The sequence below is a fragment of the Pleurodeles waltl genome, chromosome 7 (genome assembly GCF_031143425.1).
Source record: "Pleurodeles waltl isolate 20211129_DDA chromosome 7, aPleWal1.hap1.20221129, whole genome shotgun sequence".
Lineage (NCBI taxonomy): Eukaryota > Metazoa > Chordata > Amphibia > Caudata > Salamandridae > Pleurodeles > Pleurodeles waltl.
In genome coordinates this window covers 413314919-413342703 of record NC_090446.1, presented here as the reverse complement: position 1 = coordinate 413342703, position 27785 = coordinate 413314919, and the positions used below count along the sequence as shown (strand labels likewise).

Sequence of the window (27785 nt, the reverse complement as noted above, 5' to 3'; positions counted from 1 at the left end):
AAAGGGTAGAGGAATCACCCTCTGCTCCCGTCACACCAAACATGCCCGTACCTCTGGACACCTGTTCAGTAAGCTTAGCTACAGTATCCCTAAGAGGGGCCAAAGCGTGAGAAATAGCCTGGGAAAACAAAGTGTCCACTCCGGGGGGAAGGGTACGGTGAGAGGGACCCTCACCTGGGGACATGTTGGGAAAAGGTTCATTCTCTTGGGAGGAATGCATAATGAGGACTATGACAGAGTGTACACCCAACAAAAAATATACAATATATATAGGGTAAAATCCCTACCCTCTCTGTCACTGACAGTAAGTCAAGAAAATAATGCCTTCCCTAATGGGGTAATTCTTACCCAAACGGGTGTCAGGGTAGGGAAGATGAAAAAATGCACCAGGGTGGCAAACATGCAATAGAGGAGAAACCCTCAAACCTGGGAAGAAAAGCAAAGTGGTTAATGCAGATATGCCTGCTAAGAGACTGTTTTAGTGTGTCATCTGGCAGGCCTGGAAATCGAACCCTGCTTGTCTGGGTGAAAGGCAGGAACCTAACTCCCTGGACACAACAGGTTACCCCAAAAAAGCAAACGCGAAGCGCGAGCCACGCGCTGAAGAAACGCGCTCTTCGAGTACGAAGAACACAGCGCGCGCTCCCTCTGGTGGGCCCGACGTGTATTAACACGCCGAGGGCCGAAAGGAAACTAAGCGCTCGAGCGGCCCGTCCGTTCCGGACCGCTCGTGGCGAGAAAGCGGCTACAGAAAGCCCCGTAAAACAATTGAGCGGCAGCGCGCCAAGTTAAGGAAAACAAACTCCCAACGGAGGCAGAAAAGGCACTTATCTGAGCAGTGAAGAAAGAGGAAGTGTGACGTGTCTCGGGCCATTTATACTGACGTGAAGGAGGGCACCTCATTGGATACTCGTTACCATGGCGGCGGGCTCATGGAACTTGTAGTTTTTCTGTTCATGTTTTGTTTAACTTTGAACTTGCTGTTGAATAAAGAGTGAAGAAAGATTTGCATAATCCTCGCCTCCGGTCCTGTGATAGAATTTGAAAATTTTACCTTCCCTTAATAAGAGATCAGTTAATTGCAAGATGCTGCTCCAAGAAAAGAAAGATCCTTTGTTAAACAAAGCAATAGACATTGTAAAGAGTTAAGAATTTTCTTGTGAGGATGGAAAGCAATTGGAAGTAGCACTTTTTAAAACCACAATATCAGGGGTGTTAACTAATAAAACATCTAAAGGCTTTACCTGGCACCAATGGAGGAAAATGTCTGCCGGCGATCATTCCCCCCCCCTCAACCCCATGATATCCTGACTTCCAGTGTGCCCCCGAGCCCCCAAAAGGACAGCTGATGGGGGAGTGACCATTCCCCTGACCAGTAATTCCCAGGGGAGGTGCCCAGAGCTCCTCCAGTGTGTCCCAGACCTCTGCCATCTTAGAACCCGAGGTGTTGGGGGCACACTGGACTGCTCTGAGTGGCCAGTGCCAGCAGGTGACATCTGATAGGCTCTTACCTCTCTGGTAGCCAATCCTCCTTTTCTGGCTATTTACGGTCCCTCCCCTGGGGAGTTCTTCAGATAATGAATGCAAGAGCTCACCAGAGTTCCTCTGCACTTCCCTGTTCGACTTCTACCAAGGATCGACCGCTGACTGCTCCAGGACGCCTGCAAAACCGCAACAAAGTAGCAAGACGACTACCAGCAACATTGTAGCTCATAATCCTGCCGGCTTTCTGCTCCGGTACTTCTCTCTGAAAGCGCTCCTCTGCCTCCTCCTCCAAGGGGCGACATCCTGGTCCTTCCTGGTCCCCCGCAGCACCCAAAAACCTTTACCGTGACCCTTGCAGCTAGCAAGGCTTGTTTGCGGTATTTCTGCGTGGGAACACTTCTGCAACCTTCATCGCAACGTGGGACATCTTCCATCCAAAGGAGAAGTTCCTAGTCCTCTTCGTTGTTGCAGAATCCCAAGCTTCTTCCACCCGGAGGCAGCTTCCTTGCACCTTCATCCGGGGTTTCCTGGGCTCCTGTCCCCCCGGACACTATCGCAACTCTTGGACTTGGTCCCCTTGCCTTGCAGGTCCTCAGGTCCAGGAATCCGTCTTCAGTGCTTTGCTGGTGTTTGTGGTTCTTGCAGAGTCCCCCCTATCATGACCATTGTGCTCTTTTGTGGTAGCAGGTGTACTTTACTCCTACTTTTCAGGGTCTTGGGGTGGGGTATCTTGGACACCCTGACTATTTTCTTACAGTCCCAGCGACCCTCTACAAGCTCTCCCATAGGTCTGGGGTCCATTTGTGATTGGCATTCCACTTTTGGAGTATATGGTTCGTGTTGCCCCTAGACCTATGTTTGCCTATTGCAACCTATTGTAATTCTACACTGTTTGCATTACTTTTCTTACTCTTACTTACCTGTTTTGGGTTTGTGTACATATAATTTGTGTATATTACTTACCTCTTAAGTGAGGGTATCCTCTGAGATACTTTTGACATATTGTCACTAAAATAAAGTACCTTTATTTTTAGTAACTCGGAGTATTGTGTTTTCTTATGATATTGTGCATATGATATAAGTGGTATAGTAGGAGCTTTGCATGTCTCCTAGTTCAGCCTAAGCTGCTTTGCAATAGCTACCTTCTATCAGCCTAAGCTGCTAGAAACACCTCTATTCTACTAATAAGGGATAACTGGACCTGGCACAGGGTGTAAGTACCACAGGGTACCCACTTTAAGCCAGACCAGCCTCCTACAATAGTGGCCTCTTGTGAAGCCCTGGAGGGGAAAATCGATGCACTGGCAACAGACCTGACCTACTGCGAGATGATCACCGACGGCTGGCAGAAAGAGTATGTACATTGGATAAACAAATCAAAGAGGTTCTACCAGTTCTAAATGATTCAACTGATAAATTACGCAATTTGGAGAGGCAAATCATGATCTGGGACTGAGGGAGGAGGATGCCAAAAAGAGATCATGGCAAAATAATCTCCATGTGACTGCCTTACCTGAATGCATAGAGAGGAGTTATATGGTAGATTTCTTGAAGTGCTGGCTTCCGAAGATAGCAGCAGGGGAAGGACTTTTTGCATTTTTTGCATTGCAGAGGGCACACAGGGTCCCAGGTCACCCTCTCCCACTGGGATCTCCGCCACGTCCAGTCATGGCAACACTGCTGCAGTATAGGGTCAGAGACTATCTTCTGGGCACGCGAGAAAGAAAGGAGATTGCACAGTGAAAAACGGCACAGTTTGCCTTTTCCCGGATTTTTTCGCGAGAAGTGCAGAAACAGAGAGCTATCTTCAGGGAGTCAAAACAAAGATTAAGACAGATGGGCATACAGTATGGTATGATGTTCCCGGCCCGCCTGCGTGTTGTCACGGAAGAGGGGGCGCAATTCTTTAACTCTCCGGAAGACGTCTGGCAATGGATAAACACTCATGCATCGACTGGGACGGACACTGCAATGGGTAACACCTCACAACAGCAACATAGACGTCCTCTGTAAGCCACAACACAGACCATCTGCCCTTTCTAAAATGGAGGTCCAACAAGAACGCCAAAAAGTAATGGAGGCGGTGCCCTTGCTGAGTGGTCGGGACCAGAGCCCAGCCCAACGCTTAGCAATGAGATAGACCATTCAGGATCTGACCGAGACTGTCATCACACGTATATCAGAGGAGGCTGGACCAGAGGTAACACCATCATTTGTCTCTCTCTCCCTTGATCTCTATGAAAGTCGCACTGACACTTGACTTGCTGAGTACCTGCCCAGCGATCTCTCAAAAAGAAGGGAGAGATTGGTAGAAGAGATCTTGGTTGGGGGCGCTTGCGAAAGTGACACTATATAGAGAGAGTACAATTGGGGGTGGGGGGGGGTGATGTAGCACTCTTTCAAAGCCCTGAGAGGCCAGCTACCAACTTAGTGAGAACAGTTGATAATTTTTAGTTTGGATGAGAGGCAGTTGTCTTTTTGTCCTGGGGAGCGGGAGTTGGGAAGTTAATTGTTGGTTTGCTTATAAGGTGACCCATGATTCACAAGATTCTGTGGGAAAACAATTAACTAGGCTTGGGGTGGATCAATGAACACCTGATGGAATTGGTGGCGAGAGTGTGGAGGAACTTCACTTTAAGGCAGGATTATGGCTACACTTGAGACATATAAATTTGTATCATGGAACGTCTGAGGTATGCATACAATGTTAAAAAGGTACAAGGTTTTTTCCTATTAACAGGAGCGAGGTGCTCATGTGGCAGTGCTCCAAGAAACACATATGTTGACAACTGAGGGTGAGGGCTATACAGAAACGTTGGAGGGGACGGGTATATTATATCACGTATTCAGCCTATGCCAGAGGTACTCTGATATGGGTACGGGCTGGGTTCCCGTTTGAGCCCATGTAACGCTTCATCAACTCAGAGGGACGCTACATGGCTATGAGGAGGAAATTAGAGGACCGGGACTTAGCTCTGGTCAGTGTCTACGCACCTAACACAGACCAAGGGTAATTTTTCGCAAAACTCACTGACAGATTTGTCTCCACACCTTACACAATCAATAGTGCTGGGAGGGGAACTTACACTGTGTATCCCTACATGGAAATTAAATCCTGAATCATTATTAGAAGATATACACTACCAAGAAGCAGTGAGGCACTATATTGCTCGTTTCTTCAGCGAAAATATTGCCACAGCTAGCAGCCCATTAATCGAGTGGAACGCTTTCAAAGCGGTATTGAGGGGGAGATTTATAGCAGAGTCTGTCGGAGGGGGTACGGTGAGCATTAATTAAGGAGACATTAGAGGCGGAAGATAAATTGAAAGAGGAGGAAAAGAATAGGCCAGGACAGCCAGACCTCCAGCATAGATAGTTAGAATTAAGAGATAGTATCAGAACATGTGGAGCAACTCCGCTGCTTTGATTACAAGAACTATGTATTGCGGGCTCACATGGAGAGAGATAAAGACAGTAGAATGCTGGCGTTAATAGTGTCTCTGTCCAAGAGAGGGTTGATCATTATGGAAGCACAGACAGACACTGGGGACAGACTTTACAGGCAGGAGGAGATTAATGCCCATTTCCTGCAATATTATGAGAGGTTATATAAAAGCACCCTCCACTACGGTGTAGAGGCCACCCATGCATATTTAGACCAGGTACCACTCACTGCACTCACACAGGAGACAGCTGCTCAGTTGGGGGGCTGCATCACATTGCAGGAGATTAGAAGTGTCATTAAAGACTTTCCTAGATGTAAGACACTGGGAACAGATGGCTTCCCAGTTGCTTTCTATGCCACATATTCTGACCTATTAGCCCCATAGCTGGTCACCCATTACATAGTTACAAAGTACTCTTGCCAGCTATGACAAACGAGGCATTGGTTGTGCCCCTGTTAAAGCCCGGCGAAGCCCTGACTGAATGTGGTGCATATAGGCCATTGTCCATTCTGATTTTTAACTATAAGATTGTTAGCAAAATCCTAGCAATGCAGCCCCCCCCCTCATATGTTGCATTTGGTGCACGCAGATCAAGTGGGATTTGTCCCAGGATGGAAGACAGCTGGTAACATCCGTAGACTGCTGGCTGTCATGATGGAGCCTTTCTAAGACAAGACGGGGATGGGTGTATTGGCAGTGGATATCAAAAAAGCATTTGACAGTTTTGAATGGTGCTTTCTGTATGTTGTAATGGCAAGGATGGGCTTGGGTGAAGAATACATAGCTTCAGTAAAATTGCTGTATACTGCCCTGGTGGCTAGGGTCCACACCTTCCGAACAGTTTCAGACAGCTAAGCAGTTGAGTGGGGCACCAGGCAGGTTTATATGCAAATGACTTGCATATTTTCCTAAGTAATATGTGGAGGGAACTGCTGGGAGTTCGGCTCCTGTTGTCTGGGTGAAGTGCCCTATCGTGACATAACGTGAAGCGGCAGAAATTCCACCTTTTCCCCCTGGATCCACCGGGGAGCCACCCGACCTGGGTGCATTATTGTGGGAACCACACAGCCTCTCTTATTTGGTTGTGAAAATATATCATGATATGCACAACATTTTGCACGGTAATTTGGGGCACGCTGTCTAATCCATTCAAGCACGTATGGCCTTCTGGTAGAAGCTGCCCTTGTTGCTGGCCAGCAGGGTGGCACTCCTCAAAAATAAAGTGTTGCTAAGGCTGCTGTACTACTTTTCAATGCTGCTGGTGTGGTTACCCAGATCCATCTTTAAGGAGTGGATACCCTGCTAACATTCCTATGGGGAACCAATTGGAAGCGGGTATTATCTTGCTGCGCAACTCCAATGGTTCACACAGTGGCTGGCGAGTGGACATACCCCTGGAGCATTGGTGAAGTCCTTTACCCCTTCACTGACAAGACTCACAGAAGTCTTATTGAGAATCCGCCAACCCAGGGGGGTTGACACACCCAAATTTAAGGTACTCACTCAGTGCTGGGCACGCTATCTGCGTAAAACTAAAACAAAAGCTCCTTACTCGCCGGACTTCCCTTTTGTCCTATGGGTAATTGGAAAGGGTTAAATACTTGGAACTCAGCAGAAGTGTTAACAATTGGAAGCCTTTTTTAGAGAGGGCACTCTGATCCCCTTTGAAGATCTCAGAGCTGAGTTCGACCTACTGAGAGGGCATTTCCGGTGCAGGGCTTGGTTACTGCAGCCATTCGTCGCCATTGGAGTGCAGGCTTAGCTGAGCTGAAAGCACATGCTTACCAGTACTTATCTATCGGTATCGTCAGGTATGTTTAAGGCAGTCACAAACTTATATAATAGCATATGAAATAATACGACCCATCCCCTGGAAGTGCTGAAGCTTCAATGGGAGGAGGATTTGGGAACCCACATAACAGACAAATCTTGAGGAATTATATTGAAAAGAACCCCTAAGGTTTTGAGAAATGCTAGATTTAAGCTAGTGAGATTTTTCATATTACTTAGAACAAAGTTGACAATGGGGCAGGTTAACAGCCATTTCAATACAACTGGCGTGAAGTGCCCAAGATGTGAAACACTGGGGGTGGAATTCAAACACATGTTCTGGGATTGCCCACAACTTGGGACATACTGGCAAGAGGTGACTGACAAGGTGGCAGACAGTATAGATAAGGAAGTCCCTTGTGCACTGGGCCACTGCTAGCTGGGATGGTTTCTGCATACACCTAAGACGAAGGCAACCAGCAGATTCCAGGACCTGGCCTGCATCCTGGCCAAGAGGGAAATTACCATAAACTGGAAAAACCCGCATGGCCCAAAGATAATTAGGTGGCACAGGGAACGAGAGAAATGGGCAGTCTGTGAAGGGGACTCTCTCTTTCGAGAGGCCACACAAGGGTTGAGACCACTAGCTATGGCTAGGGCATGGGAGACATTGGGCGATTGTATGAAAGAATTGATCCACTGCACCCCTGACTCTTCTCTGGACGGATCCCAGACCTCAAGCCTCCCCTGTGATATTTCTGCTGAAACTTGAACAGGACACAAAACTACACCACCTACAGAATTATCAGCCTTGGATGACCCAACAACACATCACACCCAACGCATATTGAGCATGACTCATTGGGGGGGGGGGATTGTTGGATGATAAATGTTTATTGCGCTGTCTCCAATTGGGGAAAAAAATTAAAAATGTGCATACTAACAGATGTATACTGAAATACTACTGTAGTGTTTGAATACGGGTCATGCCTGCTAATAAAAACTTTTGTTTAAAAAAAAAAAACAGCAGAGCATCTCAAAACCATGATAATAGGAAACCAAGTTCAGCTACAGTTCAGGATAACAAAATCAAGGTCTTTTCAGTAAGAGTAGTTTTAATGAACATTTAAGTCGGGACAAAAGATGTTTTGTTACAGGTGAGGTTCGCCTATGCATGTGTCTTCATTTAGAGACTGTCCGACTGTCAACCAACAGTTTAGGAATTGTGCCAAAATGGGTCATTATGCTAAAGTTTGAAGCAACAAAATAAAGGAGCAAAAAAAATAGCATACAATGTTTTCTAAATTAATTTAAAAAAAGTGAACATGAAATAAGTGATAAAGAATTTGTTCTAGTAGACGTGAGCTTATAGGATAAGAAGATAATCGCAGACCCAGATGTTGATGTTTAAACAGACAATGTGAAAGTCAAACTTTTGGTGGACACAGGTGCACGTATTACCATTGTGTCTCAAAAGAAGCTTAGTTAATTTTGAAAAAACGAAATTCTATGTCTTCCTGATGTATTGACGGTAGCCTTTGAAGGGAGTAAAATAGACCTCAGTGGTTACTTTTGGACATCCATTGAAGTACTTGGTGAAACTATTTGTGGAAAGGTTTATGTAGCAAAGAAGGGAATCCGTGTTCTTGATTGGCTACACCAAGCGGAACTCAATTTAATGATAAAACCAGGTTCTCATACTCTTATTTCCATTGAGGGAAAAAGTAAACTGTCTACGAAACATAAGTGGTGTTAAAATAGATTGAGAAAGTAAATTTGAAAATGTTTTTCAGGACAAATTGGGGAGAATAACAAGTTTCAGTCACACTATTAAGGTGAAGTAAAATGTCAAGCCAGTAAAATGCAAACTGGGTAATGATCCATTAAGCATCAGAAAATATTTGTCTACAGTATTGAAAGATTTAGCAGAACAAGGTGTTAATGAAAAAGTTGAAGCAACTCAGTGGCTTTCACCCTTTGTTTTAACAATGAAACAAAACTGGGAATTTAAGAACGTGTGGAAATGTGAGAAGTTTGAATGAGGTCATCTGGGTGGACAATTTTCCCTTACCAAGTATAGAGGATTTGATAACAAAAGTGGGGGGTACAAGTTGGTTTACAAAACTCGATTTAAAGGTGTCATTCTAGCAGGTGGAATCAGATGTACAGTCAAGACACTGAACATCATTCATAACACGAGGTGGAATACTTCAGTTTTGTAGATTGATATTTGGGTTGGCATTGCACCTGCTGTCTTCCAAAGGTTAATGTCAGATATGTTTCTGATAATCATCAGGTGTGGTGTTCCAGGATAACATTTTGATCTTTGCCAACACTGAAGAGCAGCATGATTGAGCCCTTTATGTTGTGTTAAGTGTTTTGGAAAAGAGGAGTGTAGGAAGTTGGCTCTGTATATACTATTTCAAGTAAGAAATAGTGTGCACAGAGTCCAAGGGTTCCCCTTAGAGGTAAGATAGTGTTAAAAAGAGTTAATTCTAATGCTCTATTTTGTGGTAGTGTGGTTGAGCAGTAGGCTTATCAGAGGGTAGTGTTAATCATTTGTTGTACACACACAGGCAATACATGAGGAACACACACTCAAAGACAATTCCAGGCCAATAGGTTTTTATATAGAAAACTATCTTTTCTTAGTTTATTTTAAGAACCACTCGTTCAAGATTTACAAACAATACTTTAAATGAAAGGTATTTCACTCAGGTATCTTAGGAACTTTGAATAATCACAATAGCATGTACAGTTTGGGCAAAAATGGCAATGAGCTATTTTAAAAGTGGACACCGTGCAAAAATCAACAGTTCCTGAGGGAGGTAAGTAAAAGTTAAGTTCACAGGTAAATAAAACACTTACAGGGTTCAAAGTTGGGTCCGAGGTAGCCCACCGTTGGGGGATCAAGGCACCCCAAAAGTTACCACCCCAGCAGCTCAGGGCCGGTCAGGTGCAGAGGTCAAAGTGGTGCCCAAAACACATAGGCTTCAATGGAAAATAGGGGTGCCCCGGTTCCAGTCTGCCAGAAGGTAAGTACCCGCGACTTCGGAGGGCAGACCAGGGGGGTTTTGTAGGGCACCGGGGAGGGGACACAAGCAGGCTCAGAAAGTACACCCTCAGCGGCACTGGGGCGGCCGGGTGCAGAGTGCAAACAGGCGTCGGGTTTTCAATAGAAATCAATGGGGAGACCCGGGGGTCTCTTCAACGATGTAGGCAGGCACAGGTGGGGCTCCTCTGGGTAGCCACCACCTGGGCTAGGCAGAGGGTCGCCTGGGGGTCACTCCTGCACTGGAGTTCGGTTCCTTCAGGTCCTGGGGGCTGCGGGTGCAGTGTGGTTTCCAGGCGTCGGGTTCCTTGAAGCAGGCAGTCGCGGTCAGGGGGAGCCGCTGGATTTCCTCTGCAGGCGTCGCTGTGGGGGCTCAGGGGGTCAACTCTGGCTACTCACGGGCTCGCAGTCGCTGGGGAGTCCTCCCTGTAGAGTTAGTTTTCCGCAGGTCGAGCCGGGGGCGTCGGGTGCAGAGTGGAAAGTGTCACGCTTCCGGCGGGAAACGTGTGGTCTTTAAAAGTTGCTTCTTTGTTGCAAAGTTGCAGGTTTGTTGAACAGGGCCACTGTTCTCTGGAGCTTCTTGGTCCTTTTAGATGCAGGGTAGTCCTCTGAGGCTTCAAAGGTCGCTGGACCCTGGGAGATGCGTCGCTGTTGCAGTTTTTCTTGAAGTGGGGAGACAGGCCGGTAGGGCTGGGGCCAAAGCAGTTGGTGTCTCTGTCTTCTCTGCAGGGCTTCAGGTCAGCAGTCCTTCTTCGACTTCAGTTTGCAGGAATCTATCTTCCTAGGTTCTGGGGGCCCGTAAATACTCAATTTAGGGGTGTGTTTTAAGTCTGGGAGGTTAGTAGCCAATGGCTACTAGACCTGAGGGTGGCTACACCCTCTTTGTGCCTCCAACCTGTGGGGAGGGGGGCACATCCCTAATCCTATTGGGGGAATTCTCCATCTGCAAAATGGAGGATTTCTAAAAGTCAGAGTCACCTCAGCTCAGGACACCTCAGGGGCTGTCCTGACTGGGGAGTGACTCCTCCTTGTTTTTCTCATTATCTCCTCCCGCCTTGCTGCCAAAAGTGGGGGCAGTGGCCGGAGGGGCGGGCATCTCCAATAGCTGGGATGCCCTGTGGTGCTGTATCAAAGGGGGTGAGCCTTTGAGGTTCACCGCCAGGTGTCGCAGTTCCTGCAGGGGGAGGTGAGAAGTACCTCCACCCAGTACAGGCTTTGATCCTGGCCACAAAGTGACAAAGGCACTCTCCCCATGTGGCCAGCAACATGTCTGGTGTGTGGCAGGCTGGCAAAACTAGTCAGCCCACACTGGAAGTTGGGTATGTTTTTAGGGGGCAACTCTAAGATGCCCTCTGGGTGTATTTTTACAATAAAGTGCACACTGGCATCAGTGTGCATTTATTGTGCTGAGAAGTTTGATACCAAACTTCCCAGTTTTCAGTGCAGCCATTATGGTGCTGTGGAGTTCGTGTTTGACATACTCCCAGACCATATACTCTTATGGCTACCCGGTACTTACAATGTCTAAGGTTTTGCTTAGACACTGTAGGGGCATAGTGCTCATGCACCTATGCCCTCACCTGTGGTATAGTGCACCCTGCCTTAGGGCTGTAAGGCCTGCTAGAGAGGTGACTTACCTATGCCACAGACAGTGTGAGGTTGGCATGGCACCCTGAGGGGAGTGCCATGTCGACTTAGTCATTTTCTCCCCACCAGCACACACAAGCTGGCAAGCAGTGTGCATGTGCTGAGTGAGGGGTCCCCAGGGTGGCATAATACATGCTGCAGCCTTAGAGACCTTCCCTAGCATCAGGGCTCTTGGTTCCAGGGGTACCGGTTATAAGGGACTTGCCTGGGTCCCAGGGTTGTGCCAATTGTGGAGACAAAGGTACAGTTTAGGGAAAGAGTACTGGTGCTGGGGCCTGGTTAGCAGGGTCCCAGCACACTTTCAAATCATAACTTGGCATCAGCAAAGGCAAAAAGTCAGGGGGTAACCATGCCAATGAGGCATTTCCTTACAAGGAGTGACCTTTAGGAAGGACAAATGTGTCTTTAAAACCAGAGAAATTGAATTCTTTGATGTAGTGTCAAACTCAGCCCTAGTTTGGTAAAGAGTGTCATGGAGGCTCCAACTAACAGAGAAAAACGATTGTCGTTTTTGGGCATGTGTGAATTCTATGCAAATTTATTAAAAGATTTTGTAAAGCATACTGAGTGCTTCAGAGCATTATTAAAAAATGGAGGGTTGTTTGACTGGTCTGATAAATATGATACAATGGTCTGGATGTTAAAACAAAAAATTGTCAGTGCACCAGCTATTTGTTGAGGGGAGGAGAATTACAGTTAACAGTAGATGAGTATGGACTAGGAGCAGTATTGTCACAATCTGAAGGTACGTGTGAGAACACCATAGGTTTTGCTTCAAGGACCTTATGTTGGGTGGGACGCAAATATTCAGTGATTTGAAAAAAAACTACTAGCTTGTGTGTAGTGTGGAAAAATGTAAACAGTATCTATGGGGTAGACAATTTGTTTTAAAATCTGATCATCGTCCTTTCGTGGATATTTTGTCTGGGGAAAAAAAGTGAAGCAGTCCACCGCCCCTATTGCTGGATTGTCTGCCAAACTATTAGTTTTCTTTTACAATGGAATATATTGTAGGAGGGAAACATTCCGTTCAGATTACCGATTGTAGATATGGAAGAACACGAGTGGGAGACAGAAATCGAAGAGTGTTTTGTAGCTTGCATTAATGACAAGATTGTGTCCTTAGAGGAGAAGAAATGGGTGGATGCAGTAGGTACTGATACAATCTTAAAGGAAGTAATGAAATTCATCAAATCTGGATGGTCCAGGGAAAGAAGTCTTTCACCTGGTTTACAAGTATTCTAGAAGTAACTGAGGGATTATTCATTGAAGTTGAGAAATTTGTAAAAGGCCACCTGAATGTTTCAGGAAAAGGATAATTTTGACAGCTCATATGGGTCATTTGAGGTGAACAATCACAGAAAGAAAAATACGGAAGGAGTTTTGGTGGCCAAGGATGGATGAAGAAATAGATGAGTTTGTTAAGATGTGTGTAAGTTGTACTGTCAGTGATAAGATGTCGGTCACAGAGGGGAATGCAGAATCTTTTATTCCTGTACCAAAGAAAGCTTGGCAAAGATTAGGAATTGATTTCTTGTGACCATTTTACCGCATAGTTTGAAATATTTAATTGTCATAATTTACTATTTGTCCAGATGGGTTGAGGTAGAGTCTGTACATATTCTAACCACTAGGAGTGTGATCAGTTGTCTAAAAAAAAAGTATTTATAACGGAAAGGTTATCAGGAGAAATATTAACTAACAATCGTGTATAGTTTGTGACCACAGAAATGCAACAATTTTAAAGTAATAGCGGTATCAAACACATTAGAACACCGCTATATCACCCACAAAGTAACAGAAAAGTGGAAATGTTTAATATCATTTTGTTTGAAAGCACACAAGAATAATTCATGTGTGGGTCAGACGATCAAGGATTTAGTCTGGTCTTACCGCACTACACCACGTTGCTACTGGAATATGTCCATTTGAATTAATGAGAGGAAGAAAGGCATATACAGAAATGTGTCTATTTTGGATGGTTAATTTATTTCATGAAGGATGTGATGAGAAAGAAGCGTGGAAGACAGCTGAAAGATTTCAAATTATACCAATTTAAAAAGAATGAATGAAGTCTAATTAAGTGATATACAGACCAAGACAGAGACTGGGTACAAGTGAAAAATCCTATTTTGTTGAGGAAAGGGATGTCGAAATTTGAAGATTCACAGCAAATTTGTGAGGTACGCAAGAATGCAGTGAAGTTGATGAATAGGTGTTGGTGGAGGACATCTCGTGTAGCTCTGGATCCTAGTAAAGAATATGGGAGTGTCATGGATACAAGACCTGTTAAATCGTATAAGAAACAAGTTGAAGTCAGTCATAATGTTTTAATGACACACTCACTGTAAACCTAAAAGGTTACAGGATTATATAGTTTTAAAGTAATAAGAATGTTGTCCATGCAGTGAAGTTATGTTGTAGTTATGTTTTACTTTTTTTTTTTTTTTTTTTTTTAAAGATAGAAAGGGAATATGATTTGAAATTAAGTCTTATGTTAAGGTTTATTGGTTTTATGGTATGCTTAAATATAGAGTCCGAGATATATTTCATGGTATCTTTTATTTTGTTGGTGCCCATAATGATTGTATCATTGAGCAATACTTTTGTGTTAGATTGTATTTTGCTTATAATTAAGTCGCTTGCACAAGCGCTTTGACCTGTTGTAAATACTGTGGGCTTTTAACCACACCCACCGTTTTCATTTGTTCCTGGGCTTGCCTTTCAAAAATCACCTGATGTCATTGGTAAATGTTTTACGTTTATCCTGCCTAAAGGCTGTTTTTGTCCTGCCTTGGAGACTGCTCCTCTTACATGGATTATAGCACGATTTCCCATATACTTCAGCGTGGATAAACTATTTTTTCTTCTTTTGTTTCTCCCCTTCGTGCTGCATGGCGCCCATAGCGCTCACAGGCACAACCACGTGAACTTGGTTGGTGGTATTGGAGCGCTGGTATCACAGTTCACAGTTACCTAATCAGATGCATTTCTTGTGGCTTTTCCCTTAAAACACTTGAAATTGGTAAATGCTTTACGTAAAACAGAAATCCTCAAAGCAAAAGCGGCTCTCCCGCTACAATATTCACTGCAGTCAGGAAACTCACCACATAATGCTTTGCAGTGCATTACTTTTACAAAACATCTTTGTTTATAACGCAGCTGTGGTGGTCCTAGGGCAATGGGACATCCTACAAAACATTCAGCACGACATTCTTTTCCTATCCACATCATCTCTAGGTCCCCACACTAGGTTAGGGGGGACCCCAAAATAATAACCCCCTCCCACTATTCAGTGTCTTTTTAAGCGCTCACATGGCTAGACGTTTTGTTTTACAGCAGAAAATAGTTTGTGTTTTAAGGGCCTTGTTTGTAATATCATTGCTAGAAGCCTGCTTCCCATGAAAATGTATTATGCACTTTAGGGCTAAATATATGGTTAATGCCATTTTCTTTTTGTGTGGTTATGCCCTGTAGGGGCTTACTATGTAGTTACATGACCATGTTTCTTTCAAATTATATTTTCATTGTGGTGTTCTCTAGGCGCTGTTCTAAATATCAGTCATATCAACATACTAAAATATTTGTGACACGGAAGCTTGCCCCATGATGCTTTGCAGGACATTACTTTCCAAATAATATTTGCTCATAACTCAGCCTGTGGTGGTTCTAGGACAATGGGACCACCTTCAAAACATTGACCACAATGTGCTTTTTCTGTGTACATCAAATCTGGGTCCCCCACTATGTTAGTGTGGGGCTCCAAAGTAATAACCCCTAACACCATTCATTATCTTTTTAGCTCTCTCATGGCTGGAACCTTTGTTTTACATCTGGGAGCAGTTCTGTTTTTTGGGCCTTGTTTGTAATATCATTACAATAGGCCTGCTAGCCGTGAAAATGTGTAATGCACTACGCCCTGTAGGGGCTACATATATTGTTACACTGCATTACTTTCTCCCATTTTTTTGTTTTCATGTGGTTATGCTCTCTAAGGGCTGACTGTTTTGTTACATGACCATGTTTCTTCCAAATGCTATTTTTATTGTGGTGCCCGGTAGATGCTATTCTGAGCATTGCAGTCCATATACTACAATATTTGTGGCACAAAAGCTCGCCACATAATGCTTTGCAGGGCATTACTTTTACAGAACACTTTTCTTGCTCATACCTCAGCCTATGGTGGCCCTAGGACAGTGGGGCCACCTTCAAAACACCCTTTCTGTCTTTGGGATCCCAAAATATATAATTTAAAATAATTTAAGCTTTCTCATGACTAGAACTTTTGTTTTACAGCTGGGAGAAGTTTTGTTTTAAAGGTCTTGTTTGTAATATCATTGCAGTAGGCCTGCTAGCCCTAAAATAGCCTCTAGGGGCTAAGTATATGGCTACCCTGTATTCCTTTCTCCTGTATTTTTTCATGGAATTATGCCTTCTAGAGGCTAACAATATGGTTACATGACCATGTTTCTTACAAATTATATTTTTTGTTATGGTGCCCTCTAGGGGCTGTTTGGAGTATTACAGTCTAATTTTAAAAGTCTATTTCCGATTAAAATTTGATATGATAATTGTATATGTGTTACTATGTCTCTTCTTATTACAATTATGACCGTGATGAAGGCCAACTTAACATCCTTATAACACTATGACTGTTTGAACACTTTTGATATGTTTGGGTGGCACTTAAATTTATTTCTCCTCTGTGGCTGTCTTGTGTCTTTTTTGGGGGAATTGTGTTAGCCAGCCAGCAACTCTGATGGTGGGGGTGGTGAAAGTGGTATTCTATTGGAATTAGCGTGTCAGATTTAAATTAGGAAACTAAGTGGCCACATTTTCATTTTTAGCTGCAGATAGAGGAAGGCGGTAAATGGAAGTGCTTCAGTTATATGCAGGGCCACTAGAACTAAATGGCAGGAAAAGACAGAACTATGAGGCAGGATTGACAAATTTATGTGGGAAGAAAAGACCTGCTTTCTGTTATTTCCGTATAATTACTTATCCTCAAATGAACACAATCTCTGAGTGATTCCTCTACAGTTGACAAATTTATGTGGCAAGAAAAGTCCAGTTATGAATTTACAATGCCAATAGCTCTAACTCAAGCAAATGCAAAACCTATTGCATTGTAAATGCTTGTTTTTATTATGCTGACGTACTAATAAAAAAGGGGAGATGTGTGTTGATGTCACATGGAGAGCATGGAACACAAGGACACCAACAGCTCTTATGATGTGAGAGTTTTCCATTACTCCCAAGTAACAGTTATACTCTGTGCCTCTGAGCATGAAAATGCAGTATTCTTTCGAGATAATAAATGTTTGTTTATTGTATGAAGAGTGTGGGACTCCTCTTTACAATCTGGTAAGTAAAATTTATTAAAATACCCCTTTTCATGTAAAATGCCTGAAGAGATTGTAAACAATTTATCTTTCAAAACTCTTACACTGTGTAAATAAGGGGTTGGATTTGTTTGCCTCTTTTGCACTATGGCCATATAGACACTGAACAATCAAGATATTTGCAGATTAAGATTTTTGAGTGGAGGAGTGAGGCAAACTAAGTATTCCAGAATATTGTACAAAACTCTTTAAAAAAAACGTTAACCAGATTACTCATTGCACCTCGTTAATGACCAATAGTAGCCCTGTTAGATCACGCTCCTTTATTAATGGCCCTTTTAACTGGCCCCTGAGAGAAAAGTTGAAGGCACAGAAGAGTTGCATCATCCTGTTCTGTAATCAGAGGCTTTCAGAATTAAATATTAAATAAAGCATTTGTTACTACCTGCTACTAAAGTCCTTTATTTAAGTAGTGTGTTTGACTCAGAAAGCGCCAATATAAACCAACAATTCCTCCCTGGCTTTCTCTGCTGTATACTTCATTGGTTATTATCTCCTTCTCCTCATCTCATTCCATAGTTTAGGAACCTAAGTAAAAGAATAAGAATGCCCAGTTACTTGCCAGTAAACTTAAGTATCCTTTCTGCACTATTGCACTTCGTGTAAATACCAATCCTATGAAGGGCAGTAAAACAAGGAGGGTGTGTGGGTTGTAATGACTGTGATGAGACGTAACTGACTAAGGCTAATGAAATTTACCGGTACGTAACCGGCCATTATCTCCACCTTCTCATCCCAGTAATTACACATGAGGCATACCAAAACCATCGACCTTTTGAGTAAACATAGACATAAAAAAGCTTTTTCTCCCACAGGTAATTAAAAGCATAAATCACCTAAGTTTATTGGTGTTATTTATCCAATACCAACTCCAAAGCCTTTCAACCAAGCAACTTCATGTCTAGACCCACATCCTCAAGTCTGTAGTGCCTGACAACTGTTTAATGAAACACCCTGCACCTCCACCCAAGATGTAGATCCACTTCTAGTAGACCTTCCCTGTAATCCCTTAGGAATCGGTTTGTGTGCCAGCATAATAGTCTCTCCAATCCACCTGCTGAAATAGAGACATGTGAAACCTTGTAACCTTTGTTTGTTTTTACCCCAGCATGCACAAATAAGTGGTCTGATGTCCTGAAATTTCTAAATCTTCACAGATGCACAGATATAGCCCTTTTTATATCTAAAATATGCCCTAGCTCCTCCTCCGTAGAAGTGGTATTAGGAAAAAGGAATGGCAACAGAACGTCCTGCTGATTATGAAATTTGAACAGCACTTTAAGAATGAACGCAGGTTTAAGTCTTAAAATCGCCCATCCTCCACAATCCTGAGAAAAGGAGATTTGCACAACAATGCAGCCAGTCCTCCAGTCTTCGTAGCAGATGTAATTGCCCCAAAGCTACCACCTTCATTGTCAGATACTTCAAACCCACTGAAGTTAATGGTTCAAAAGGAACTTCCTGTAACGTTAATACCAGAGGCAGATCCCAAGTATGTAGCATAGGTTTAAAAATTCAAACTTCCTCAAGATTCTGATTACCAAATCCTCATTCTGGAGGATTACTCCATCTGCCATCCTGAAAGCTTTATAGGGCTCTTAAATTAGAGCTTGCCAATTTCTTGTTGAAGGCATCTTGAGGAAATTGCAAAATAGCTTAAATATTATAATCTACAGAAGAAATAGTGTGAACCAAATGCCATCACTCAAACTTTCTTGAGTATTTTGAATATGATAACATTGCAGGGCGACAACAATGCTGGTTTGCTTCAGCCAAATGTTGTGGAATCACTTTACTTTGCAGCCCTACCCTCAATTTTCAGACCGAGAGAGAAAGCTGAGCCAGAGGAAGACACTTTCCTGTCCCCGAAGAGGTGAGCGAGACAGCGGGATCCTCCAAGAAGGCTGCATGACCATCTCCTTTAAACAAGGAAACCAGGCTCTGTGTGGCCAGAATTTTCTTAAGGCTGTCGCTACTGCCCTCTCCCTCTTGATTTGTAGTAACATGGGAAGAATTAATGGAGTCTGTAGAAAAACATAAAGGAGATGAGGAAACCAAGAAGTCATCCACCCCAAGAACCGTGGAGCTGGAAAACAAGCAAAGAATTTGGTTACTTGGTTGTTGCAAGGAGATGCAAACTACCTCAGATTGGGGGGGAGGGAGTCTGCACACCCTATGAAACGTCAGTGGTGTTAAAGGCCGGTCTTGAGATGCCAAAACACCCAGCTCAAATGATCTTCCTTGGAATAGTCATTCACTTTTATGTGGCTTGACTTCAAAGGCAATAGGTGAACCCCCCCCCATCCCACCACCCTATCCGTGTCAGAATCAGATCGAGGGTTGAAGACTTTGAAGGACCCTATCTATTCACTTAAGAAATAGCAGTTCTGTTGTCTGTCTGTATTAATACATTCTGTTTCATGGTCAATTTCTGAAAACGCAACAACACATTTAAAATGTTAACTCTCTCCAGTTTGATCCTCTTCGTGCAGACAACTTCTTTTGAAGTGAATCAGAATTTCAAGTTGCTCCCCAGCCCTCCAGGTTAGCACCTGTAATTATGATCACTGCTGGGCCCTGTTGCAGTGGGAACGCCAGAGATGCTGGTATTAACCACCAAAGCAAAGCTGATCAGACCTGCGACGTAACTGGTATCTTCTTTTCCAGACATGTAAATGCTGGTTTCCAGTATTTGAGCAGGTGCATTACTAACTGGTCTTAGTTGTAACCTAGTCCATGAGACCATAACGACACATGATGACATGTGGCCCTATGTTTAAAGTCAGACTCTTGCTGATGCCGACTTTGTTTCCAGGAGTTGCTGCACCACTTCCCCTAGTTTTAGCACTCTTTCCTTTGGTAAATGCCCCATGTCTAGGTAGGTCCTGAACTGGGCTCTTATAAAAAATTCTGTCCTGGGCTGGGGTACTCCGTCATTTCAGATGATTGATCAGCAACCCATGATTTAAAAGAGATTGTGGTATAGATTCCCAGCCTCTTAAAGCTTCTTCCCTTAAAGCGGCTTGTAGGAGCCATTCGTCGAGTTATGGATAGGTCTTTAATCCTTTTAGATGACGTCAAGCCACTAACTGTGACATCATTTCGGTGAACCCCCCTGGGGCTGAATGTGTTCAGAAAGGAAGTACTCAAAGATGGAAATGATAACACTGACAAAAACATAGGCATGTCTGATGGTGTAGAAAATCAGCTGAATAATGTTTCGAAGAGTCTCCCTTTTGAAAGGATTTTTTTATTAACTTAGTGACATCTCGGAAATAGCACCCTTCTCCCTCCTCTTCTTTGGGGACAGGTACTTTGGCCTCCTTTGCCATCAGAGTTTGACTCGCGTACCAGATAACCTCTCTCCTGGTCATGTCTACAAAGCACAGTGTAATTATGGCCCCCTTTGCCAGAAGAGGATCAGACCATTTTAGCTTGTACCATTTCGTTTGCCTCCTTCAGTGCCCAAGCATCAGAAAAAGACCTTTCCCAGGTTGGTCCAAAATGATGTAATCTACCTCCCATCAATAAAGACCTTTCTTTGACATACTGAGGAACTCTGCTGCTTATTTGGAGACACAGGTTTAGAGTTGGCATCAAAAGCATTCCTGTAGTTCCAGTTCTGTTATCTTCTGGAAAATCCCTAGAACTGCTGCTGAGGTTTCATGGAGGCCTGCGAAAACAATGATATCCAAGATGAATGAAAAATTTTACACAGCCGGAGTCTGTTTAAGAGGAGGAATGCTGCTTTTTCTTAAACAGTGAAGTTTCCCCTCCAACTCCACACCAAATAAACATGCTCCTTCAAATGGCATACACAGAGGTGCCACCTTCTACAATCAGTTTTGGCGCAACTCCCATAGGAGATTCATCCTCGCAGCCACATTAGCACCTTCTGCCAATGCCGAAGCATGTACCACATCAAATGATGTCAGAGCCTGAACCTGCACAGCTTTAAACAACTCCTTAATATCTGAAATAAGAGACAGAGCTGTGTAAACGCCATAAATGCCTGCTTACGTGGCTTAATGCACTCCTGCATTGTTCTTCTTTAACCTTAATTTATCTTTGTCCTTTTGATCTTTCAGAATACTATCTTCTGCAATAGAAGTACAGCCTACCAGGCTCGCCACCACAGACTCCACAATAATTGATTCTGGTAACTTCTTCTTCATATCTTCCAATGAATGTAATTTGGAAATCAACCTAGGAATATTTTCCTATCCTGAAGCCAAAATGACCAGGAAAACACAGAACATACCAGGACTGCTGTAGCACAGAGTAGTTACCAAGTAACAACTCTGCTAAATTACTCCACTGCATTTTAAATACTTACAGCACCTTAAATGTCCTACATGCCTGAGCCTGAAACTACAGTGCCTATGTGGAGTAGCATAAAAATGTGTCTGCATGGATATCAATCGCATGTGCGTCAATACAAACAGCAGATAGCAACTCTACCTGTCCCCACTAATGGAGAAACTCAGAAGAATAATCAAAGTAATAGTCAAAATCATACATCCTTTGATTCAAGAATTTGTGACCAAAGCTATCGGCTCATGTTCTTAGCCCCTGAATTCTGTAGTTTTTCAATTTTTTCAGGAAACTTTTTATTGGTATTTCAAATGTTGTAACAATTATCTCATAGCATTTAGACATTATGATTGTAGCCACACAGTAAATAGTTACAACGACAACGCATTACATAGGTACGCGAACAGTGCTTACATCAGCCCGTGCATTTACCGTGACATTAGTTAGGCTATTAATTTGATTATCTAAGTTGGTGTTCATCATTGTACATGTAGCAAGCTTTACCCGGAATCTGGTGGAAACATTCTGCGTAATGCGGAAATCGGGTCACTGGGTTTAAGCACAGTATACTAGTCGGGCAACATTACTGTCATTTACTCCCCTTAAATGTATATTCAGGTGAACAGTTATTTATAAATGGAGATCCTGGAGTAACAACAAATAGGAAAAAGCAACCTTTATAAACAGTGGAGTTCATTATCTACTGATTTTTGATGGTGGTAGTGTTGTACCCTGTTGTGTGTGGAAATTTTCTCGATATTATATGCCTGTGTTAGAGTAGCGCTGAGCCGCAGATGGGTCACTGTTGTGTAGCGAACACCATGCCTCAATTTAGCTGTTTGGGATCAGAGTGGAATGCTCGGTTGGCTTATCAGTGAGCTTCCCATATTGCTCCCTGTGCCTGATGTGTACTGGGCTGACCTGTGACGCTAGTCTGTCCCCGCCGTTGTGGAGTCCTCTTCTGGAGTTTGTAAGTGTGTCATCATGGCGTCCCTGCTGTCTGATAGTGGATATTTACGCAGGCCAAGTATATTCTCTCTTCTCAGCGCCATCCCCTCAGCACCTGCCCATGCCACAAATGATTGCTTCCAGGCCAGCACATTTGGAGCCTCCGCCGACTTCCAGCTGCATGTTATCAGTCGATTTGCTGTTACAAATCCCAAATCTAGGAATCTTGTGGTGACTCTGTGGTGCGGGCCCCTAGGGAATAGACCCAACACACAACTCTCCCATGTAAACTGTATGGTGCGTTCTGTGCATACTGTTAAACTATTGACCACGGCTACCCGGTAACTATGCAGGGAGGGGCAGAACCACAGCATGTGCAAGAGATCTGCATTTACACTTTTACATCGGGACAGGACTTGCGCCAGAGCGAAGGAAGTATTTATTAATACGAGCTGGCGTGAGATATGCCCTATGTATTATGTAAAATTGTATAAGTCTAAATCTGGAGGTGCGGGGTATATTAGTGTGACTAGCAATGACAGACGCCCATTGCATGTCCGTGAAGGGTGTGGCTGAGTCGCATTCTCAAGCTGTGCACAGCGCATCGTTCTTGTGCACCGAGTGAGTTCTGAGAGTTCCGTGAACCATTTGATCAGATGCCTGTTCTGTCCCATTACCTGTATGTATTGTATGAGCAGATGGGTTGGGGGAGCTGTCGTTAAATCTCCCCACTCCCTTGATAAGGAACGTAGTAGTGTGTTATATAGTAGAAACTGTCCAGCGGGGATGCCCGTGTCAGCGACCAGAGCAGCGAACGGGATCAACTTGCCCTCGCTGTACAGGTCGCCCAAAGTGTGCAGCTCTGCATTGTGCCAAGTCCTTAGCTCCGCCCCAGTCACTGCTCCGGAGGCACCGGGTGTGCCCAAGAGCGCCAAGGCCCGGGCAAATGGAATGATCCCGCTCGTGAGTCGCAGGGACCTACGATAACAGCTATGGGCCACTTTAAGAAGAAGCTCCTCTGACGGCGCCGAGCACGTGATCAGGTGGAATATATTCGTAACTCTTAGTAGAGACCAGGGTCCCACAGTAGTTGCCGTATCCAATAGATGGAGTAACGCTAGCCATCTGGACACCCACTGAAGCTGTGACGCTAAGTAATAGTGCACCAGGTTAGGAGCCGAGAGCTCACTTTGTGGCAATGGCAGATACAGTTTCTTAAGCGCCACTCTACAGCGCCCTTTGTTCCAAATAAATTCTCTTAATTTAGGTTCCAGCTCCCTAAAAAAGCTGACCAGTACATAATGTGGAAGATTGTGCTGCCACGAATATTATATTATTTTTCCAATCATTTTCAAAAGGGCAATTCTGCCTGCCACTGATAGTGGCAGTGTTTGCCAGAATACCATTTGGGATCTTATGAATGACACCGCCCTTCTAAGGTTTCCATCAAACAGGTCCTCTTTTCGGTGATACATTTGGATGCCCAGATATCTAAACGTGTGTGGTTGCCAGGGAACTACCACTCCAGAAAGGCGCAGCCGCGGGTCTGAGAGTTTAGGATCAAAGGGAAAGAGGCAAGATTTTGCCCAGTTGACCCGTAGCCCGGAAAGGGCGGCAAATTGCTGCAAAATTGTCCCAACCTCCGGAGGGATCTGGGTGACATCTCTAAAGTACAGTAAGAGGTCGTCAGCATACAGTGATACTGTATGTATACCGTCTCCCAGTGGAATGCCCCAATGGGGGCCTGACTGCACAGCATCTCAGCCAGGGTCTCCATGGCAAGAGCGAACAGCAGCGGAGAAAGAGGGCAGCCCTGTCTGGTGCCCCTGCGCACCTCCACCGGCTCTAAGATACCTCCGCTCGTCCTGACCTGGACCCGGGGCTCGTGTACAGCAATTTAATCATACGGAGGAAAAGAGGTCCAAGGCCAAGTTGCCGCAGAACTCCAACGAGGTATGGCCATTCCAATGAATCAAAGGCCTTCTCCAGTTCCAGAACCAGATAGCCCGCCATTGGCCATTCCCGTGTCGAGTAACGCATAACACGAAACAGCCGCCTGATATTATGTGATGTATCCCGTGCGGACACAAAGCCGTTCTGGTCTGTGTGTACGAGGTCCGGCACCATTGGCGCTAGCCGTGCCACTAGCGTCTTGGCTAGTATTTTATAGTCTGTATTAAGCATTGCCAATGGACGATAGGAGCCAAGCTCCAGAGGGTCCTTCCCTGGCTTGGGGAGCGACACCAGCAGCGCCTCATTCTGCGATATCGATAATGAGCCCTCCTGCACTGACTCTTCATACACGCGGAGAAGGTGAGGTGCAAGGACAGTGGCAAAGGTCTTATAGAAGTCGGCAGGGAGTCCATCCGGGCCAGGAGTTCTGCTTGCTGAGAGATCACAAATGCTAGCATGTATTTTAGAGAGCTCAAGAGGCTCCTCTAGTGCGGTGCATTGCGCCGCTGTCGGTCGGGGAAGTGTGATTGCCGAAAGGAATCCTGCACAGGCCTGTCTGCACAGTTGCGCAGCCGAGCTATAGAGGGTTCTATAGTGGTGCGTGAACTCTGCATGTATCTCTGAGGGTGTTTGAAGCACTGTGCCAGACATTGAGCGTATTTCCACAATCGGGCCATACTCCTGTTCACCCCTAGTCAGCCACGCCAGAAGTCTGCCCGATTTATCTGCAGAAGCATGGGTGTGAGCTGAGTGGGCAGCATAGTTTAAGCAGCGCAGTCTGTCCAATAAAATGAGATGTTCAGTCCTCACTGCCGACAGGAGCGCCATCTCCCTGGGTCCCAGAGCAACCTCTCGCTCAGGGCGCAGTGGGGTCCATTCCACCTGAGTGACTTCATTTTCGACAGAGCGCCGCTGGCTCCACTGTGTTCCCATACAGTGGCCTCTAATGAAGACCTTAAAGGCATCCCACTCCACCAAGCCGGAGGATGCTGTGCCTCTGTTGTGCTCAAAGTATTCAGGGATTGCTTCATCTAGTGATGCTTTAAACATTGCGTCTTCCAGAAGCTCGGGCCTGAGCTTCCAGGTGGGGATCGCTGGGAGAGAGGCATCCCATCCTAGTCGTACTATTTGTGGGTTGTGATCTGAATGAGTGCGGCCTAAGTAGTCGGTGTCTTGGATTGCAGTGTATAAATTGTGTGCACATTATTCTATCTAGGCGCACATGCAAAGAATGTGGGGCAGAATAATATGAATAGATTCTGTCGGTGGGGTTACGGTGGCGCCATATGTCTAACAGATGCCAATATGTGACCCAGGTGTTTACCGCTCGCGCTGCCGCCAGAGTAGGAGCCGTGGGTAATGGTGGAAATGAGCGGGCTAGTTCTGGGTCCAGTACACTGTTAAAGTCCCCTCCTAGAAGCCACCCTGACAACTGGTGGGACAGAGTGTGGAGAAAGTAGGCCTGGCCTAAGTTTGGCGCAAATATGGAGCCCAACACCAATGCCCGGCGGCAAGTCGTCCCCTCACCAGCACGTACCGCCCCTGTTCGTCAATTATTTGACCCTCTTCCACAAAAGGTATACCCGGTTTAATCCAGATCAGAGCCCCCCTTGCGTAAGTGGAATATCCTGTTGCATATAACTCACCTCTCCATCTACGCCGCAGGCGAGGCACCTCCGGAAGCGCAAAGTGGGTCTCTTGCAAGAAAGCAATGTGTGCTGAGTGCCTTTTAAGGTAGGAGTATATTGAATATCTTCTCTTTGGTGTGTATTCCATGTAAGAGTGGTGTAGGTGTTCATGGTGGGTTTCGGTAGTGAGTGCAGCTAACAAGCAACGCGGAACACGCAAGCGGGGTTATGTATGGAATAATAGGGTTCCAACACTCCATCAGGCTGCTAAAGTATGATCTAAAAAATAACAATAACAAATACAATACCATCAGAGCAGAGGAGCAACGAGCATCCACCCAAACCATATAACCCACTGGGCCAACAAAGCAACTGTATATAATGAGTCTCCACGAGCAGGGGAGTGGGGTGGGCCGTGTGCCTGAAAGGCGAGTGTGTGGTGAGGCGCATTTCCCGGTATGCGCCAATGGCCGTGCGCGGAGCCAGTGTATATTACTGACCATGAACAGGGGGAAAGAACAGGGGCGCGGGGGGAGATGGGGGAGAGACCGAGGCACCCCGTCTGGGAACCTCCCGGTTAATGCACATGTGCGCCCCCAACCCGCTTGATCAGTAATATAGTACAGTTTAGTTCTCAAGGTGTGGATTGGTCACTACAGAGACTGGGGATTAAGGGGCGTGCGGCTGCAGGACCGTCAAGGGGTTATGATAAGTGCAGGGACGTGTTAGAATAATTCATCCGCTGTATGGGGGGTCACACCCAGGTGCGTCGGGAGTCCGTCTCGGAAAGATGGTCTGGTGTGACAAGTTCTTCGCTATTGGGCTGTGAGGCTTCCGTTCCTATCTCCGAAGCTGCCGAGGGAGAGTTAATGGCCGCCGCTGACTGCATTGCCTCTCGCCGCTCCTGAATGATCTGCTCCAGATCAGAGAAATGCTTCGCCCTCTCCTGGGTGACATCATGCGTCCTGCGTGCACGTTTCGCATAGGTACGCCTGCTCCTCAGCGCCGGCGGATTCTTTTTTAGGTTCTCTACCACTGATTCTGCCTGTGGACTCCAGCCATTCCCACGCCGCTTCTGGCGTGGTAAAGAAATGTGATTTCCTGTCAGCTATTATGCGGAGCTTGGCCGGAAATAGGAGAGAGTATTCAAGATTCAGGGTCCGGACCTGCGCTTTAAGGGCAGATAAGAGGCACAATCTTTTTGCACTGCCAGTGTGTAATCAGGAAACAACATGACCTGGGCGTTTACCACCCGAGGCGGCGGAGACGATCTGATTGACCTCAGGATGTTGTCTCTGTCCGCATAGTGGAGCAGACAAAGTATGAAGGGACGTGGGCTGTTTCCCGTTGGTCGCGTTCTGGTAGGGATCCTATGCGCACGTTCCACTGAAAAGAAGGGAGACAGTGTTTCCTCCGGTACCAACCCCCGAAGCCAGTTCTCAGAGTATGCGACAGCATCATGACCTTCCACGCCCTCCGGTAGTCCAACAACTTGTATGTTGTTTCTTCGGGTGCGGCCTTCAGCATCCTCAACACGACGCTCGAGCTCATTTATGCGGGCTGGTACATCTCCCATTGTATTTTCCAACCGAGTTGTTGTGGGCGTCAGCTCATCCAGTCGTATCTCAAGTGTTCCTGTCTTGTCCGCTAATTTGCGGTGATCCGCATGTAGCAAGGCAAGGTCACTAGCCACCTTGTCTATCTTGTCTTCCAAGGACGTTCGGGCCCGCTCCAGGGAGGTGCCTATTCGCTCCACCGCCGCCAGTACGGCGTCTAGTTTTTTACTGTCTTGGGGCGCAGGTTCGTGCGTGCCCTTGGCACCAGCGCTGGAGCGGAGGCGACCAACCCAGCCATAGCCACAGCCCGCGTGAACTCCTGCAAGGAGGCATGTCTGCACCCGGCCGCACATGCCCCGCTGTTGTATAACGCAGGACCGCGAAAGAAGACTACGGCGCGTCGGGGAGACCCAGCGCAGCAGGGCGGTCGCTGCACTGCTGTTGCTGGCCCCGCATATTGCTCCTAATGCCGGATAATCCGGGATACGAGTGAGGAGCTCTAGCTGCTTGCGTCCGCCATCTTAGATGGCTGGCCACGCCCCCCAAATTCTGTAGTTTTCAAGAAGGTGTGAGAAGGCGCCCAA

The 27785-nt window shown here is 45.4% G+C and overlaps 1 protein-coding gene across 4 annotated transcripts in view; it reads left to right on the top strand.

Annotated features, from left to right (window-relative positions):
* The window catches only part of RALGAPB (Ral GTPase activating protein non-catalytic subunit beta), a 1713320-nt gene that overhangs the window by 5892 nt on the left and 1679643 nt on the right, over window positions 1-27785 (top strand). The window lies entirely within an intron of this gene.